Genomic DNA, 18,300 nt, shown 5'->3' with positions numbered 1-18,300 from the left:
AAGATGTAAAAAGACTGGAAGCGGTGCAAAGAAAAGCTACAAAAATGGTATGGGATTTGCGCTGCAACCCATACGAGAAGAGTCTTGCTTACCTGAACATGTATACCTTGGAAGAAAGGAGAAAAAGGGGTGATATGATACAGATGTTCAAATATTTGAAAGGTATTAATCCTCAAATGAACCTTTTCTGAAGTTGGGAAGGCGGTAGGACTAGAGGGCATGAATTGAGGTTGAAGGGGGGCAGACTCAGGAGTAATGTCAGGACGTATTTTTTCACGGAGAAGGTGGTGGGTGTGTGGAATGCCTTTCCGCGGGAGGTGGTGGAGATGAAAACGGTAATGGAATTCAAACATCCGTGGGATAAACACAAAGGAATCCTTTTTGAAGTAATTAAACTGCGGAATCTTAGCAGAGATTAGGTGGCGACACCTGTAATTTCGAAACAAATTCTGTGCTGGGTAGACTTCTATGGTCTACGCCCTGATCGTTACTGACTAGATAGGGATGGGCTGGAGTGTAAATTTTAAGGGGCTTCGACATTAGCTTCAGAACTTTTAGTACAAGAACAGTGCTGTTCAGACTTCTACGGTCTGTGCCCTGAGAATGGCAAGGACAAATCAAACTTGGGTATACATATAAAGTATCACATACCATGTAAAATGAGTTTATCTTGTTGGGCAAACTGGATGGACCGTACAGGTCTTTATCTGCTGTCATTTACTATGTTACTTTGTTACTAACTGGGAGATAATCATACATGTGTAACTCGATACAAAATACTGGATTGCACCCCTCTCGCTGCTGGACTGCTATCTGCATCTTAGCATTATAGAGTTGTTCAATTAAAAGTTGTTAAGTTACTATGTATGTCTGATGAATATAAAGAGCCTTAAGATTATATGGTGTAATTTGTAATTTATTTAGTGTTTGCTTCTCAAACTAATTAAGTGTAATTAAAACTCTAATGAAAACTCCCCTCTTGTTTTCCTAATTAGAATAATTGATTTTAAATGAATAGTTCAGCAAGGGTTGGGTGGAAATGAGGACCGAACTAGGCCCTACTGTGCTTTCTAGAGACTGTTAATGCTGTGACAGAAAATTCAAGTTTTAAAACCATGGGGAAAAGGGTATGGAGACTAGCAAAAAGTTTGCTTTTTTTTTTTTTTTTTAGTCTGTGTTAATCAATATCCTACAATTTCTCTTTTAAACCCAATCTTTAAGTCACCAAGCACAGAGTAAAATAATGTCACTTCCACAGAAATGTCCTCTTCACTCGGAACTTCTCAGAATTAAAATTAAGTGGGGCTTTTCTTCTCTATATAGTTTGGATTCTAAGAAGACTGTTTCAAACAAAGCATTTGAAGCTAGCCCAGTAGTCCGATTGCCCTTAGTAACCTTTGCAAATATTCTACTTCCTCACACCTTAATTAACACCTAATTCAGGTCTGTAGCAGTGCTATCTCTGCAGCAGGCAAGAACAGAAAATAACTTTCTTTTAGGACAGTTTAAACCTTGCGGCTATCCTTTTTATTCTCTTGGCTGTTATGTTTCTACCTGTAGAGAAAGTTTCAGTTTAAAACTATGGGGGAAAGGGTTATACATTATAGAAACTAGTTAATAATGCTTGCTTCTCGCTTATTTATTTTTTCTAAAACTGTACTGGACCCTACTGTGCCTTGTACCTTGGGGTCATCTTCGACTCCTCCCTCTCCTTCTCTGCACATATTCAGCAGACTGCTAAAACCTGTCATTTCTTTCTCTATAATATCACCAAAATTCGCCTTTTCCTTTCTGAGCACACTACCAGAAACCTCATCCACATTCTCATTTTTTTTTTGTTACATTTGTACCCCGCGCTTTACCACTCATGGCAGGCTCAATGCGCCTTATATGGGGCAATGGAGGGTTAAGTGACTTGCCCAGAGTCACAAGGAGCTGCCTGTGCCTGAAGTGGGAATTGAACTCAGTTCCCCAGGACCAAAGTCCACCACCCTAACCACTAGGCCACTCCTCCCTTATCACCTCTTGCTTAGACTGTTGCAGCTTGCTTCTCACAGGTCTTCCATTTAGCCATCTCTCTCCTCTTCAATCTGTTCAAAATTCTGCTGCACGACTAATATTCCGCCAGTGTTGTTCTGCTCATATTAGCCCTCTCCTCAAGTCACTTCACTGGCTTGCTATCCGTTTCCGCATACAGTTCAAACTCCTCTTATTGACCTATAAGTGCATTCACTCTGCAGCTCCTCAGTACCTCTCTACTCTCATCTCTCCCTACATTCTAACTCCAGACTCTGTTCCTTTTATCTTGCTGCACCATATGTACTTGTACTTGTTATACTTGTATCCCACATTTCCCCACCTATTTGCAGGCTCAATGTGGTTTACAATGTTCTGTTATGGCGTTCGCCATACCAGAGTGAAAGATAACAATAGGAGTTACCTAGATAACATGGATGACATAATAGAATTAAGCAAACAAATATAGGAAAAAAACAATTCAGAATATAAGGTAAAGTGGTGATGTGTTACATTTACAGTTATTGATCGTTGTGGTATGCCTTGTTGAAGAGAGAGGTCTTCAGAGATTTACGAAAGTTAATTAGTAAATTATTTTTAGGTTGAGTGGCAATGCATTCCACAACTGCATACTCATGTAGGAAAAGCTAGACGCATGTGTTAATCTGTATTTTAGACCTTTACAGCTGGGGAAGTGAAGATTAAGGAATGTGCGGGATGATTGGTTAGTGTTCCTGGGTGGTAAGTCGACCAGGTCTGACATGTAGGTCGGGTCCTCTCCATGAATGATTTTATGAACTAAAGTGCAGACCTTAAACGCGATACGTTCTTTAAGTGGAAGCCAATGTAGCTTTTCTCTTAGGGGTTTTGCACTTTCAGATTTTGTTTTTCCAAATATGAGTCTGGCTGCAGTGTTCTGGGCTGTTTGAAGTTTCTTGATGAGTTGCTCTTTTCAACCAGCGTAGAGTACATTGCAGTAATCTAGGTGACTTAGCACCATTGATTGTACCAGGTTGCGAAAGATGATCCTTGGGAAGAAAAGTCTTACTCTTTTCAGTTTCCACATTGAATGGAACATCTTCTTGGTTGTATTCTTCACATGACTTTCGAGTGTAAGATTTCAATTGGTGGTAACTCCAAGAATTTTCAAAGTGTGTGAAACTGGAAGAGATAAGGTTGGTGTGGTTATGGTGGTGAATTTGCTTGTGTTATGTTGTGAAGTGAGTATAAGACATTGTGTTTTCTCAGCATTAAGTTTCAGCTGAAACGCATCCGCCCATGAATGCATGATTTGGAAGCTTTGGTTGATGTCCTTAGTGATTTCCTTTAAATCGTGTTTGAATGGGATGTAGATCGTGATGTCGTCTGCGTATATATGTGGGTTAAGATTTTGATTGGATAGTAACCTGGCCAAGGGTGTCAGCATTAGGTTGAAGAGGGTCGGCGAGAGGGGAGATCCCTGAAGGACTCCACATTGGGGTAGCCATGGGGCTGATGTAGTCAAGTTAGATGTCACTTGGTATGACCTTGTGGTCAGGAAGACTCTAAACCAATAAAGAACGTTACCTCCAACTCCAAAGTATTGTAGGATGTGTAGTAATATTCCATGGTCAACCATGTCGAAGGCGCTGGAAATGTCAAATTGTAGGAGAAGTATGTTGTTACCGGTTGCAATAGCTTGTTTACATTTAGTCAGGAGAGTAACTAGTTACTCCGATTTTTAAGAAAGGTTCCAGAGGAGATCCGGGAAATTATAGACCGGTGAGTCTGACGTCGGTGCCGGGCAAGATGGTGGAGGCTATTATTAAGAATAAAATTGCAGAGCATATACAAAAACATGGACTGATGAGACAAAGTCAGCACGGATTTAGTGAAGGGAAGTCTTGCCTCACCAATCTAATGCATTTTTTTGAGGGGGTAAGCAAACATGTGGACAATGGGGAGCCGGTTGATATTGTATATCTGGATTTTCAGAAGGCGTTTGACAAAGTGCCGCACGAAAGACTCCTGAAGAAATTGCAGAGTCATGGAATCGGAGGTAGGGTATTATTATGGATTAAGAACTGGTTGAAAGATAGGAAGCAGAGAGTAGGATTGCGTGGCCAGTATTCTCAGTGGAGGAGGGTAGTTAGTGGGGTCCCGCAGGGGTCTGTGCTGGGTCCGTTGCTTTTTAATGTATTTATAAATGACCTAGAGATGGGAATAACTAGTGAGGTAATTAAATTCGCCGATGACACAAAATTATTCAGGGTCGTCAAGTCGCAGGAGGAATGTGAACGATTACAGGAGGACCTTGCGAGACTGGGAGAATGGGCGTGCAAGTGGCAGATGAAGTTCAATGTTGACAAGTGCAAAGTGATGCATGTGGGTAAGAGGAACCCGAATTATAGCTACGTCTTGCAAGGTTCCGCGTTAGGAGTTACGGATCAAGAAAGGGATCTGGGTGTCGTCGTCGATGATACGCTGAAACCTTCTGCTCAGTGTGCTGCTGCGGCTAGGAAAGCGAATAGAATGTTGGGTGTTATTAAGAAGGGTATGGAGTCCAGGTGTGCGGATGTTATAATGCCGTTGTATCGCTCCATGGTGCGACCGCACCTGGAGTATTGTGTTCAGTACTGGTCTCCGTATCTCAAAAAAGATATAGTAGAATTGGAAAAGGTACAGCGAAGGGCGACGAAAATGATAGTGGGGATGGGACGACTTTCCTATGAAGAGAGGCTGAGAAGGCTAGGGCTTTTCAGCTTGGAGAAGAGACGGCTGAGGGGAGATATGATAGAAGTGTATAAAATAATGAGTGGAATGGATCGGGTGGATGTGAAGCGACTGTTCACGCTATCCAAAAATACTAGGACTAGAGGGCATGAGTTGAAGCTACAGTGTGGTAAATTTAAAACGAATCGGAGAAAATGTTTCTTCACCCAACGTGTAATTAGACTCTGGAATTCATTGCCGGAGAACGTGGTACGGGCGGTTAGCTTGACGGAGTTTAAAAAGGGGTTAGATAGATTCCTAAAGGACAAGTCCATAGACCGCTATTAAATGGACTGGAAAAATTCCTCATTTTTAGGTATAACTTGTCTGGAATGTTTTTACGTTTGGGGAGCGTGCCAGGTGCCCTTGACCTGGATTGGCCACTGTCGGTGACAGGATGCTGGGCTAGATGGACCTTTGGTCTTTCCCAGTATGGCACTACTTATGTACTTATGTACTAGTACTGTTTTGGGAGTCGTGAAGTATTGAGAATTTATTTAAGTAGTTGGTGAGTTGCTTGGTCACCATACCTTCCGTTAGTTTGGTTATCAGAGGGATCGATGCTACTGGGCGATAGTTGGTTAAGTCGCTTGTATTTTTCTTTGTCTTTAGGTATAGGGGTGAGTAGAATATTTCCTTTATCCTTTGGGAAGAGTCCATTTTGTAGCATATAGTTCAAATGCTTCGTGAAATCTGATATGAGTTGTTGGGGGGTGAATTTTATAAGGTTATTAGGGCATATGTCTAGTTTGCAGTGGGATTTGGCGAATCTTTTGGGCACTAGGGAGATGGTATAATCCGAGAGTGTATCGAAGTTAGTCCAGGTTCTATCAGCTGGGTGTTCACCAGGGATTGGGTCTAGACAGTCAAGGAGTTTTATGTAGTTGGTGGTATTGGCAGTTATCGTGAGTCGTAATTTTATAATTTTATTTGTGGCATTTATACCCCGCTCTTTCCTGCTCAATAGCGGGTTCAGTGCGGCTTACAAAGTATGGTACAAAGTATCACAGAGATAATACAGGGATGGAAACCATGTATCAAAGAGATGACAAAGTATCACAGAGATAATACAGGGATGGAAACCATGTATCAAAGAGATGACAAAGTATCACAGAGATAATACAGGGATGGAAACAATGTATCAAAAAGATTGCATAATTATTTAGATTAGGTTCAGTATGGTACGATGTATCACAAAAATGATACAAAGTATGGAACAAAGTGTTGCAGGGATGGCATAATTTCATAGAGTGGGATAAGATGGCGAAATAGTGGACTGGACTTTGACCCGATAGGATCGGCAAGACAGAAATTCCGTAAACCAATCCAAGACAGTACCTCCAACACCATATGCAGCTAGTAACGTAAGGAGGAGATTGTGGTCAACCATGTCGAACGCGCTTGACATATCAAATTGAAGAAGTAAGATGTTTTTCCCAAAAGACAGATCCTTCCTAAAGTTGGACAGGAGAGTAACCAGTACTGTCTCGGTACTGTGGTGAGACTGGAATCCAGATTGAGAGGCATGAAGAATCGAAAATGTATCCAGATAATCAGCGAGCTGAGAATTCACCATGCTTTTTCCACAGTCTTGACAAGCAATGGGTTTGCAGCAACAGGTCGGTAGTTAGAAATAATACTAGGCTCGCACTTCGGGTCCTTTGGGATTGGTGTCAGGAGAATGTGACCATGATCAATGGGGGAAGCGCCTGTGCTGCAGCATGTAGTTTAGATAGGATGTAAAGTCAGCAATAAAACACTCCGGCGCCGATTGCAGCAGGTAGTTAGGGCAGCTATCCAGCTTGCAGTGCGTTCGTGAAAACTTGTGAAGGGCCACAGAGACCTTCTTAGTGGTGACCGGCTCAAAGGAGGACCAAAGTGGTCAACTGGGCAAGGGCAAAGTGGGGGCGCAAGGCCAATAAGGAAGTCATTGTCTTGTCTCTTATGTTGGTGAGCCCTTAGGTCCCCTAAGGCCCCGAAAGACCTTGGAGGACAGCCGTGCAACCCCGAATCTTCACCCGCGGCGGCCGCCGTTCACCAAGGGTTGAGCCCTCAGCTGCAGGCGGCCAGCAGGACTGCTGGAACCACGGGGTTGACGGTTGGCCTGGCTGGCGGTCAGCAAACACAGTCTATGGGTAACGGCTAGCAAGAGCGGCTAGCAATCCGTGGGTAGAATCACTATAGTCTCTGGATCGCGGCTAGCAGGGGCGGCTAGCAATCCATGGGAACCTCAGCACAGTCTCTGAATAGTGGCTAGCAAAGGCGGCTAGCAATCCGTGGAAACCTCAGCATAGTCTCTGGATAGTGGCTAGCAATCCGTGGGAACCTCAGCACCGTCTCTGGATAGTGGCTAGCAAGGGCGGCTAGCAATCCGTGGGAACCTCAGCACAGTCTCTGGATAGTGGCTAGCAAGGCGGCTAGCAATCCGAGGGAGCACAGTCTCTGAATAGTGGCTAGCAAGGGCGGCTAGCAGTCCGAGGGAACCTCAGCACAGTCTCTGAATAGTGGCTAGCAAGGGCGGCTAGCAGTCCGAGGGAACCTCAGCACAGTCTCTGAATAGTGGCTAGCAAGGGCGGCTAGCAATCCGACACGACTCCACTGGCCCTGCTTCCGAAACAGGACCGGAAGCAAAGACGTCTTTGGTTCCTGGGTTTAAATCCCGCGCCCCTCCGCCCCCCAGGAGGAGAACCCACCAATCCGGCCCCGAGGAATCGGCAGAACTCCGGGATTGGCTCCGCCCGCACTCCAGGCGGAGTCATCCCCTGAGTCCGCCAATCCCGAGCGAGGTGGGAGGGGTTCCGACACCCTTCCGATCGACGCCCCAGCGACGTCGGCTCCGGCGCCGCCATCTTGGCTGGCGCGAATCTCCCTCCCTTTCCCCGAGGCCGGCGTTCGTCCTAGTGGGTCGCCGGACCCGCGTCAGCGCCGGCTCCTCCGGGGACCTTCTCCTGTCGTCCTCGATTGCCGTGGAGGCCGCTGGCTCCCGCTGCCCACAGCGGGAGCGCAGGTATAGGCACGGGACGTGACAGTATCCTCCACGGATGCCCCCTCTCCCCCGGGGCTGGGTTTGCAGGGAAACCGGGCGTGGAAAGCCTTGACCAGATCAGGAGCATGTACGTTGGCCGCGGGTTCCCAGGAATTGTCTTCGGGGCCAAAATGCTTCCAGGATAACAAATAGTATAATCTTCCCCGCCGCCTCTTCGAGTCTAGAACGTCCTCTACTTCATACTCCGGATCAGGATCCGCTTCCAGAACCTCGGACTCCTGACGTTGTGGATGCCATCGGGAACCCCGGAAACTCTTCAACAAGGAGATATGGAAGGCATTATGCATCCGTAGGGTACTCGGTAACCGCAACCGGTACGTCACTGCTCCAATCCGCGATTGGATTGCAAACGGTCCAATGTACCGGGGTCCCAGCCTCCGTGAGGGTACTTGGAGTCTTAGGTATTTGGTGCTTAGCCATACCTTTTGCCCCGGCTGAAATACTGGGGCGGGTCGCCGGCGACGATCCGCGAAGACCTTGTATTTGGCAGCTGTCCTTTGCAACTGTTCTCGTGCCATCTCCCAGACCCTTTGCGGGTCCGTTAGAGTTTGTGTAACCATGGGTGTAGGAGATTCAGAAGGGAATGGTACTGGAAGTCGGGGATGTCGTCCATATACCAGGAAGAAGGGAGAGTCTCCCGAAGCCGAGTGGTCACTGTGGTTATAGGCAAACTCGGCCCATGGAAGCAAGGAGGCCCAGTTATCTTGACGCTTATTGACGAAAGCCCGCAAAAATCCCTTCAAAGTCTAGTTAATCCGCTCGACCATCCCATTGGTTTGGGGATGGTAGGCCGATGAAAAGTGGGTTTCAACCCCCAAGGCCGTACACAAGGCTCTCCAGAAGCGTGAGGTGAATTGGGGTCCTCGATCACTGATGATCCGAGTGGGCAGCCCATGAAGCCGGAAAATGTGTTGAATGAAGTGTTGGGCTAACGAGGCCGCCGATGGAACCCCCCGGCAATGGAACGAAATGGGCCATCCTGGAGAAACGGTCCACCACGACCCAAATCACTGTGTGTCCCCGGGATCTGGGAAGGTCGGTGATGAAATCCATTGACAACTCCCTCCAGAGGGCTGTCGGCACAGACAGCGGTTGCAAGTCCCCCACTGGGTGTCCAATTACTGGTTTGGTCCGGGCGCAGACAGGGCAAGTTGTGACGAATTGAAGAATATCTCGTCTCATTTGAGGCCACCGATACTGTCTAGCAATTAAACAGAGGGTCTTTCGGTATCGGAAATGACCGGCCCATATGGATGAATGCCCCCATTGCATTACTCTCCTCCGCTCGGCGGGTGGAACCACTTCTTTCAGCGGAGCTACCCCCCCCCCCCCCCCCCCCCCCCGCGGCCGCACTCAGACAGGCCGGGTCCAACATGGGGTGGCATTCTTCCGTCTCCTTCGGAACCTCAAATGCTCTGGAGAGGGAGTCCGCAGGGGTATTCTGAGCCGCCGCCCGAAATACCAGTTGAAAGTGAAACCTGGCAAAAAATAATGACCAACGGGCCTGTCGAGGATTCAACCTTTGGGCTTCCTGAAGATACAAAAGATTTTTGTGGTCAGTGATCACCGTAAACCGGTGCTCGGCTCCCTCCAGCAAATGCCTCCACTCTTGCAAGGCCAATTTCAATGCCAAGAGTTCTCTATCCCCCACCGTATAGTTGCGTTCCGCTGGGGAGAATTTCCGAGAGAAGAAAGAGCACGGTTGGCGCCGCCCTTTGGGGTTAACTTGAGAGAGGACCGCCCCTGCCCCCAAAGCGGACGCGTCCACCTCCACAATAAAGGGTCTCTCAGGATCTGGGGCCATCAAGATGGAGGCCGAGTCGAAGGCCTCCTTTACCTGACGGAATGCAGCTTGCGCCTCTGGTGGCCAGTCCCGGACATTCGCGTGTTTCTTCGTGAGCGCTGTCAACGGCGCTGTCAATTGCGAGTACCGAGGGATAAACTGCCGGTAGTAGTTCGCGAATCCCAAGAATCGTTGTAGCGCTTTCAATCCCAGCGGCTGAGGCCACTCCCGAATGGCGCGGAGTTTGTCAGGATCCATCCGCAACCCCCGGGTAACAGAATGTGTCCCAAAAAAGGCAAAGACCGCTGATGAAAGGCGCACTTACTGAGTTTGGCAAACAAACGATATTGCCGTAGACGCTGCAGCACAGCACGAACATGATTCGCATGCTCGGCGGGATCCCTGGAGAAAATTAAGATGTCATCCAGGTACACAATCACTGTGGAGTTTAACAGATCCTTGAGTACGAAATTGATGAATCGCTAGAACACTGCAGGGGCGTTGCATAAGCCATACGGCATTACTCGATACTCAAAATGTCCCTCGTGAGTATTAAATGCAGTTTTCCATTCGTCCCCCTGCTGGATCCGGAACAAGTTGTAAGCCCCCCGCAAGTCCAATTTGGTAAAGATCTGGGCTCCCTGCAGCCTGTCAAAAAGTTCTGGAATGAGCGGCAGGGGGAATCGATCCTTCACCGTGATGGCATTTAACCCTCGATAATCAATACAGGGCCTCAGGGAGCCGTCCTTTTTGGTCACAAAAAAGAAGCCGGCCCCGGCAGGGGACGTAGAGGGGCGGATGAATCCTTTCTGAAGATTCTCCCGGATATACCCTTGCATCACCTTGGATTCTTCTCGGGACAACGTATACAACCGACCCCAGGGTGGCATAGTATCCGCCATCAACCTAATGGCACAATCGAAGGACCGATGAGGCGGTAGGACCTCCGCCTCCACCGGGCTAAATACATCTGCAAAGTCTTGATAGTCCACCGGTAGGGTGGCCAGCCCCGCCGGTGCCATCTCGGGCGCAATGGCTAAGGCGGGACAGCTGACCCTCTGGCCCTTCACACAGGTCTCCAGACAGGCCTTACCCCAAGACCGGATTTTCCCCGCGGTCCAATCAATAACGGGACTATGGTGCCGTAACCATGGCACGCCCAGGACCACCGGATGGATGGTCCGTGATAGTACCAGAAATTGCACCTCCTCCCGATGATCCTCCCCCACCTGCAGTTCCAAAAAAGGGGTGATCTCCGTGACCGGCTGCGGTAAAGTAGTTCCCTGAATGGTAGTTATCTGCAGCGCCGGTCGACGGGGAAGCATAGGCCAACCCATCTGTTGCAAAAGCTCTTGGCAAATAAAGTTGCCCCCTGATCCGGAGTTCACCAGGGCCCGGGTCCGGATCATAGTCTCATGCCAACGTAGAGTTACTGGCAGTGTTACCAGGGAACCCGGCAGGGGAGCGGAGTGCCCCAAGACCCCTCCCCTCAAGGCGTCTTGGGGGAAGCGTTTCCCGCCCGTACAGGGCAAGAACGGACAAAATGCCCGGCCTCACCACAATATAGGCAAAGTCCGTCCCACAAGCGCTTCTTCCTGTCTGCAGGGGCCAATCGTTGACGGCCGATCATCATCGGCTCCTCCCCATCTTCCTTAGGATCCCGGGTACCACGGCGGGGGGACGGCCCCTTGCCTGTCCGGGACGCTCCCCTCGCCCACTTCTGCCGTACCGCCCGGGCTCTAGCTCGCTCCTGGAACCGGGTATCCACCCGAATACAGAGCGAAATCAGGGCATCCAATTGTCCCGGAACCTCCTGTCCCGCCAACTCATCCTTAATCCGCTCTTGCAACCCTTCCAGACAGATTGCCGCCAGGGACTCCTGGTTCCAACGCAGCTCAGTGGCTAGGGTCCGAAAACGAATGGCATAATCCGCCACCGTCCCTTCGCCTTGCTGAATCCGCAGCATCTCCGATGCCACGGAAGACGGCCTGCCAGGGAGATCGAACACCATGCGGAAGCGGCGCTGGAATTCGGCATAATCGTCCAAGATGGGGTCCTGCTGTTCGTGTAGAGGGGACGCCCATGCCAGGGCCTTCCCCTCGCACAAGCCAAGTATATATCCCAGATTACTTTGGTCTGAGGAAAATGCCTCCGGTTGCATCCGGAAGGCCAGGTTGCACTGATTGAGGAAACCCCGGCAGCCTCCGGGGGCTCCATCATATCGTGCAGGCTCAGGGAACCGAGGTCCCGTACGGAACCCTCCCGGACGGGGAGCCGCTGCGGCCCCCTGGACTGCAGCGGCCTGGTTCTGTACCTGAAGCGTCGAAAGCTGAGAGCACACGTTCTGAAGCGCCCCTGACAGGGCGTTCAGCTGCTCCTGCTGCTGCTGAAGTACCTTCGCCAGGTCCCGTAGATCAGGCTGCGTAAGCGAGCTCATGGCTTCCGGTCCCTGTCTTGTCTCTTATGTTGGTGAGCCCTTAGGTCCCCTAAGGCCCCGAAAGACCTTGGAGGACAGCTGTGCAACCCCGAATCTTCACACGCGGCGGCCGCCCTTCACCAAGGGTTGAGCCCTCAGCTGCAGGCGGCCAGCAGAACTGCTGGAACCACGGGGTTGACGGTTGGCCTGGTTGACAGTCAGCAAACACAGTCTATGGGTAACGGCTAGCAAGAGCGGCTAGCAATCCGTGGGTAGAATCACTATAGTCTCTGGATCGCGGCTAGCAGGGGTGGCTAGCAATCCATGGGAACTTCAGCACAGTCTCTGAATAGTGGCTAGCAAGGGCGGCTAGCAATCCGTGGGAACCTCAGCACAGTGGATAGTGGCTAGCAATCCGTGGGAACCTCAGCACCGTCTCTGGATAGTGGCTAGCAAGGGCGGCTAGCAATCCGTGGGAACCTCAGCACAGTCTCTGGATAGTGGCTAGCAAGGCGGCTAGCAATCCGAGGGAACCTCAGCACAGTCTCTGAATAGTGGCTAGCAAGGGCGGCTAGCAGTCCGAGGGAACTTCAGCACAGCCTCTGAATAGTGGCTAGCAAGGGCGGCTAGCAGTCCGAGGGAACCTCAGCACAGTCTCTGAATAGTGGCTAGCAATCCGACACGACTCCACTGGCCCTGCTTCCGAAACAGGACCGGAAGCAAAGACGTGTTTGGTTCCTGGGTTTAAATCCCGCGCCCCTCCGCCCCCCGGGAGGAGAACCCACCAATCCGGCCCCGAGGAATCGGCAGAGCTCCGAGATTGGCTCCGCCCGCACTCCAGGCGGAGTCATCCCCCAAGTCCGCCAATCCCGAGCGAGGTGGGAGGGGTTCCGGCACCCTTCCGATCGACGCCCCAGCGACGTCGGCTCCGGCGCCGCCATCTTGGCTGGCGCGAATCTCCCTCCCTTTCCCCGAGGCCGGCGTTCGTCCTAGTGGGTCGCCGGTCTCGGCCGGACCCGCGGCAGCGCCGGCTCCTCCGGGGACCTTCTCCTGTCGTCCTCGATTGCCGTGGAGGCCGCTGGCTCCCGCTGCCCACAGCGGGAGCGCAGGTATAGGCACGGGACATGACAGTCATCAACGCTAGTGGAGCTCTGGGGGAGCGAGTTCTGAAGTACTAAAAGGAAATGTCAAAACCATTCAGGAACATAAAACCTTTCAAGTTACAATGATGAAATATTTTTGACACTCACCAGACAAAGATCTGGGTTTCCTATCACATTATAAACCACAAATTAATACTGCTTTGTCACCCTCTTATCACCCATCTCTCTGTTTTTCTACCCCCTCCCCCCACTCTACCTTTCCTTCCCCATAAGACTGTCATTGGAATGCTTTTATGTTTCAAAAATATATTCTGATATGTCATCATTTACTCATTTCTTATCTGAAGAAAGTATAGCCTTCAAAAGCTAATCACAAATGTATTAAATTAGTCCAATAAAAAGGCATCATCTTTTTTCCTTGCTTTGTTTTATTTCTATTTATTACCTATAAAAGTGGACTAACACAGCTACCACGCCACTTCACTTAAGATGTGTTGTAAGGACTCTGAATTCAAAAACCTTATGATTCAAACACATTAATAACACATATCAGATCTGGGTGAACAGCAAAGGAATTTGGGTAATAAGTCTTCTAATATTGCCAGCCATTTTCAGATTCTATTTGGCCATTAAATCTTTTATGGCAAAGGATATTCTATATTTATTCAACTTTTTCATCTCGCCGCTGCTCTTCTATCAGCTGCTGTTTTCTGGAGACTTCATTAAGGAAGTTTGTCTCATCTTCATCCAAACCTCGTACCATATTCTTGAATTTAAACTGTTCTCTTTGAAGTATTTCGCAAGATTGTCTGCTGTTGGTGTATCTGTGCTGTTAGAAGTAACCGGTGTAGTATTTAGTAGTTTGTTCATGAGGTGGAAGAGTTTGTGTATCCTTGTAGTCTGGTCCAATTTTAGTTTTGTAATATGATCTTTTAGTTTGTCTAACGGTGTATTTGTATTTTCTTTGTAGTTGTTTCCACACGTTGTATGCGGAGTCGTCTTTCTTTTTATTCCATGCTCGTTCTAACCTTCTGACCTGTGTTTTTAATTTTTTCAGTTCTTCGCTAAACCATGGTATTGATTTTTTTCTATCTGAGGTTCTGGTTTGAAGTGGTGCTATGTTGTCTAATATGCTACTGCATCTATTGTCCCATTCTTGAAGAAATTGGTTAGAATCTGTTAGTGCTGTCTAATCATTATTATAGAATTGTTGCCAGAATGTTAACGGATCTATTTTGCCTCTCGTGGTATAGATTATTCATTCTTGTTTATGGTGTGAATCTTTCGTTCGCCTGGAATAGACTTCCTGAGCCGGTACATCAAGCTCCATCTCTGGCCGTCTTCTAATCTAAGCTTAAAGCCCACCTTTTTGATGCTGCTTATAACTCCTAACCCTTATTCACTTGTTCAGAACCCTTATTTTATCATCCTCACTTAAATATTCCCTTATCTCTTGTCCTGTTTTGCTGTCCTAATTAGATTGTAAGCTCTGTCGCACAGGGACTGTCTCTTCATGTTCAAGTGTACAGCGCTGCGTACGTCTAGTAGCGCTTTAGAAATAAGTAGTAGTAGTACCGTGTTTCCCCGAAAATAAGACACTGTCTTATATTAATTTTTGCCCCCAAAAATGCGCTAGGTCTTATTTTCAGGGGCTGTCTTATTTTTCGGGGAAACATCGGGGTTGGATCGGGGTTGGCCCGTCCGCCCTCTGTCGCTCCCGGAACTAACCTTAAATGCCTCCTTTCACCTTCGCAGCAAGCAGCAGCAGGGCAGGCCACTCCTTCCTTCCGTGTCCCGCCCTCGCCTGACTTAACGTTCGCGAGGGCGGGGCATGGAAGGAAGGAGAGGTCTGCCCTGCTGCTACTTGCTGCAAAGGTGAAAGGAGGCATTTAAGGTTAGTTCCGGGAGCGATGGAGGGGGGGGGGGGGGGGCTGGTGACCTCGGGGGGGGGGCGGCCTTGTCCGGCTCTCGGCGGCCCTGCTTTCAAACAAAAATTTGCTAGGTCTTACTTTCGGGGGAGGCCTTATATCTACCAATTCAGGAAAACCTCTACTAGGTCTTATTTTCGGGGGATGTCTTACTTTCGGGGAAACAGGGTAGTAAAGACTATCTGTTAATGCTGTGGCAGAAAATTCAAGTTTTAAAATTATGGGGAAAAGGGTATGAAAACTAGCTAATAAAGTTTGCTGCTGCTTTTTTTTCTAAATTGTAAATTCCAACCGTGTTTAATCAATCCTATATAATAATTCTCACCTCCAATGTTCTGACTTGCCTGGAACCGTGGCTCATTCCGAGTTGGTCTGCTAGGCTCCGTAGATCAAGCTGACATGATGATGTCAACTTCAGAACCCGTGGGGGTGGGGGGGAGGGAACATTCCTCACAGCTGATCCATGTCCAGAGGAGGGTCGCTGAACATGGGTGGCTGGAGGGGGGGCAGGGGTGAGAGGAGGTTCGCTGGACATGGGTGGGCGCAGGGGGAGAGGAGGGTTGCTGGACATGGGTGGCTGCAGGGTAGCTGAGGAAAACTTTGCTAGCGCCCGTTTCATTTGTGTCAGAAACGGGCCTTTTTTTTTTTACTAATATCCTATAATTCCTCTTTTAAACCCAATCTTTATCTTACCAAGCACAGAGTAAAATAATGTCACTTATGTCATCTACTACGTTACTATGTTATGTATGTTACCTACAGAGATGTCCTCTTCTCTCAGAACGTCTCAGAAGAACAGCACTAACGCTTGCTTACCACATGTTAGAAACACCTACGATGGAGCACACAGAGGCAACCCGTAGTGGTTTTGACATTTATGTGCACTTCCTATGCTGGTGGCGTGTTTGGTGATGGAGAGTAGGTATGTTCAGCGCTAATGGATTAGCACATGATTAGCATGTGAGCTCTTACCGCTTAGAAAATAAGTCTCTTTAAGGGCTCATGTGCTAATGGAAAAATTAGCACATGGCCATTATTGCTGATATACAAAAATCGTCCATTTTACCCCACGTTAAAAGGTGGCCTCCACATGGGAAACCCATATGCTAGTAATAGCACAGGCCACCTTTTCGTGTGGCTTAGTAAAAGGGCCCATTAACTAAGGAAAGATTTCAGAAGGTAGCATGGCAACACTATTAAAGGTAAGAGCAGAGTTGCCACACTTTGCATCCCTGCACTTGTTTTGATTTGGGGGAAAATAAATTGATAGAAAATCTGTCAGCATAAAACCATTCTTCTAGTTCCTTTTATTGGCTCCTTTTTTACATTTTGTAAGATGTGTATGTTTTAATAAGGATGGGTGTCCGTAATTGTAGCCCTTAATCCAAAACATCACCTGACAAGCCTTTATCACAGTAGCATAACAAATTTGTCCCTGCTTCAACACTCCCCTTTTATTGTCAGCTGCCTTCCTTTAGACTATCATTTCCTATCAGTTAGTCTACCTTAGCATAGTATAATAAGTGATGGCAGATTGACGTCACCAGTTAGTCTATCTGTTCAATTATTTTTGACCCCAATGCCAAATATAAAATACTAGTAAAAAGGCCTGTTTCTGACGCAAATGAAACGGGCGCTAGCAAGGTTTTCCTCAGAGTGTGTACGTTTGAGAGAGAGTGAATGTGCAAGTGTGTGTGTAACAGAGAGAGTGTGAGACTGGGTGCGAGTATGTCTGTGTGAGAATGAGAGTGTGTTTGCCAGGGGCCCTCCCTCCTCCCCCTCCCCCTTCCCCTCTCCCCGAGTTTCAGGGTCATCCCCTCCTTATGATGCCAGACTACAGAGCAGTAATCCTATTGAATGGAGACAGAAGGGCTTGAAGCACTTCACTTGCATCCAGTAAAAGTAGGTGGTTTATTTTGTGCGGTGAAACTAAACAGCTATGACGTGAATGGCAGAGTAGAGACCCCCAGGCAAACCAATGATGGAATATCTGTGGTGAGTGTTCTCCCTAGAAGAATGCTCGGAATCTTTAGAAGTTCCTTTAAGCACTTGGTAACCTGCCTGCCAAGTCGTTAATATGCCTGTGTTCTGGAGAGCAGTCTTTGGTAATTATAACTCCATTTCTGTTTGTCAGGATTCCTGCTGTGTTTTCCTTCACTGTAACACGGCTCCGTAGACAGCCAGCTGGCATTGGCTGTTGTCTCTGCAGCCATTCCTCCTCTCCCCTCTGATGTTACTGCGCTCCTCCGGGGTTTTCCTGCAGGGGCAGTGACGTGCAGGGGAGAGGAGGAGCGGCTACAGAGACGTCAGCCAATGGCAGATGGCTGTCCGGAGCCGTGTTTCAGGTTTAAAATCTTTTTTTTTTGTTGTTTTTTTCTGGCCGCTGCTGCTCAACAGGAGAACCAGTAGCGGCCGGACAGCGTTAGTATTGGTGTCTGCGGGTGGCGAGAGGGTTGATGGGGGGGGGCCTTTGGTGATGCGCCAGGGGGGGTAGGGGCTTGTGTGATATGCCGGCGCGGAGGGGCTTGGGTGTTGCGGGGGGGGGGGGCACAGAGAGGTGATTTCGTAGGCAGGGAGAGGAGTAGGGTCTACTCCTTCCCTTCCCTTGGAATCAGCGGGTGAGCGATGTGATTCGTTGAGTGTCAGTGCTCCGCCCTCAACGTCATTACGTTTGACGCGAGGACGGGGCAGACACTCATGGGCAAACCGGATATCTACACCACCATGGATTTAGAACGTTGGGACTTTTGGAGGCTTCTTTAGAAAGTTGGAGGTGCGTTTTATATAGAGAGATGCGTGTCCATAGGCAGGACCTGTGAGCAGTGGGGAGGGGACATTTCTTCTGCAGAGATTGGAGAACACAGTCCTTAAAGCAAGCAAAATCAGGCTGCTGTTTAGTCCAGGTATTTGGTACCTTCAAACATTGGCGGCCTAAGCAGTTGCCTTATGTTACTTGTGCCTAATTTCAGACCTGCTAGTCCCAGCTGCCAGTTATAGAAGCTCTAGTGCTTCTATCCAAGTCAGTTTATGTTGTCTTCATCTTTGGTTCTTGATCTAACCAGAATGATAATCATTTTAATTCAGTGTTAGCAAATATTTCCTTGTTCAAAGTATGCTGCCTCCCCCCATTTTTGTATCTGAAGTGAAGGAGGTGAAGAGGAAAACAGAAGGGAAGAAAATGCTTTTACATCAGAATTAACTGCGCAAAAGTTTGCCAACAATTAAAACAGTGATTAAAAAATAAAATTCATTTTAGA

At 48.4% G+C, this 18,300-nt stretch overlaps 1 protein-coding gene across 3 annotated transcripts in view; it reads left to right on the top strand.

The window, feature by feature from the left end:
* The window catches only part of RSPRY1 (ring finger and SPRY domain containing 1), a 663,702-nt gene that overhangs the window by 306,365 nt on the left and 339,037 nt on the right, over positions 1–18,300 (top strand). The gene's annotated exons all lie outside the window — the stretch shown is intronic.

The sequence above is a fragment of the Microcaecilia unicolor genome, chromosome 5 (assembly GCF_901765095.1).
Source record: "Microcaecilia unicolor chromosome 5, aMicUni1.1, whole genome shotgun sequence".
Lineage (NCBI taxonomy): Eukaryota > Metazoa > Chordata > Amphibia > Gymnophiona > Siphonopidae > Microcaecilia > Microcaecilia unicolor.
The sequence above is the reverse complement of the archived record's forward strand: the minus strand, read 5'-3'. Positions and strand labels throughout refer to the sequence as shown.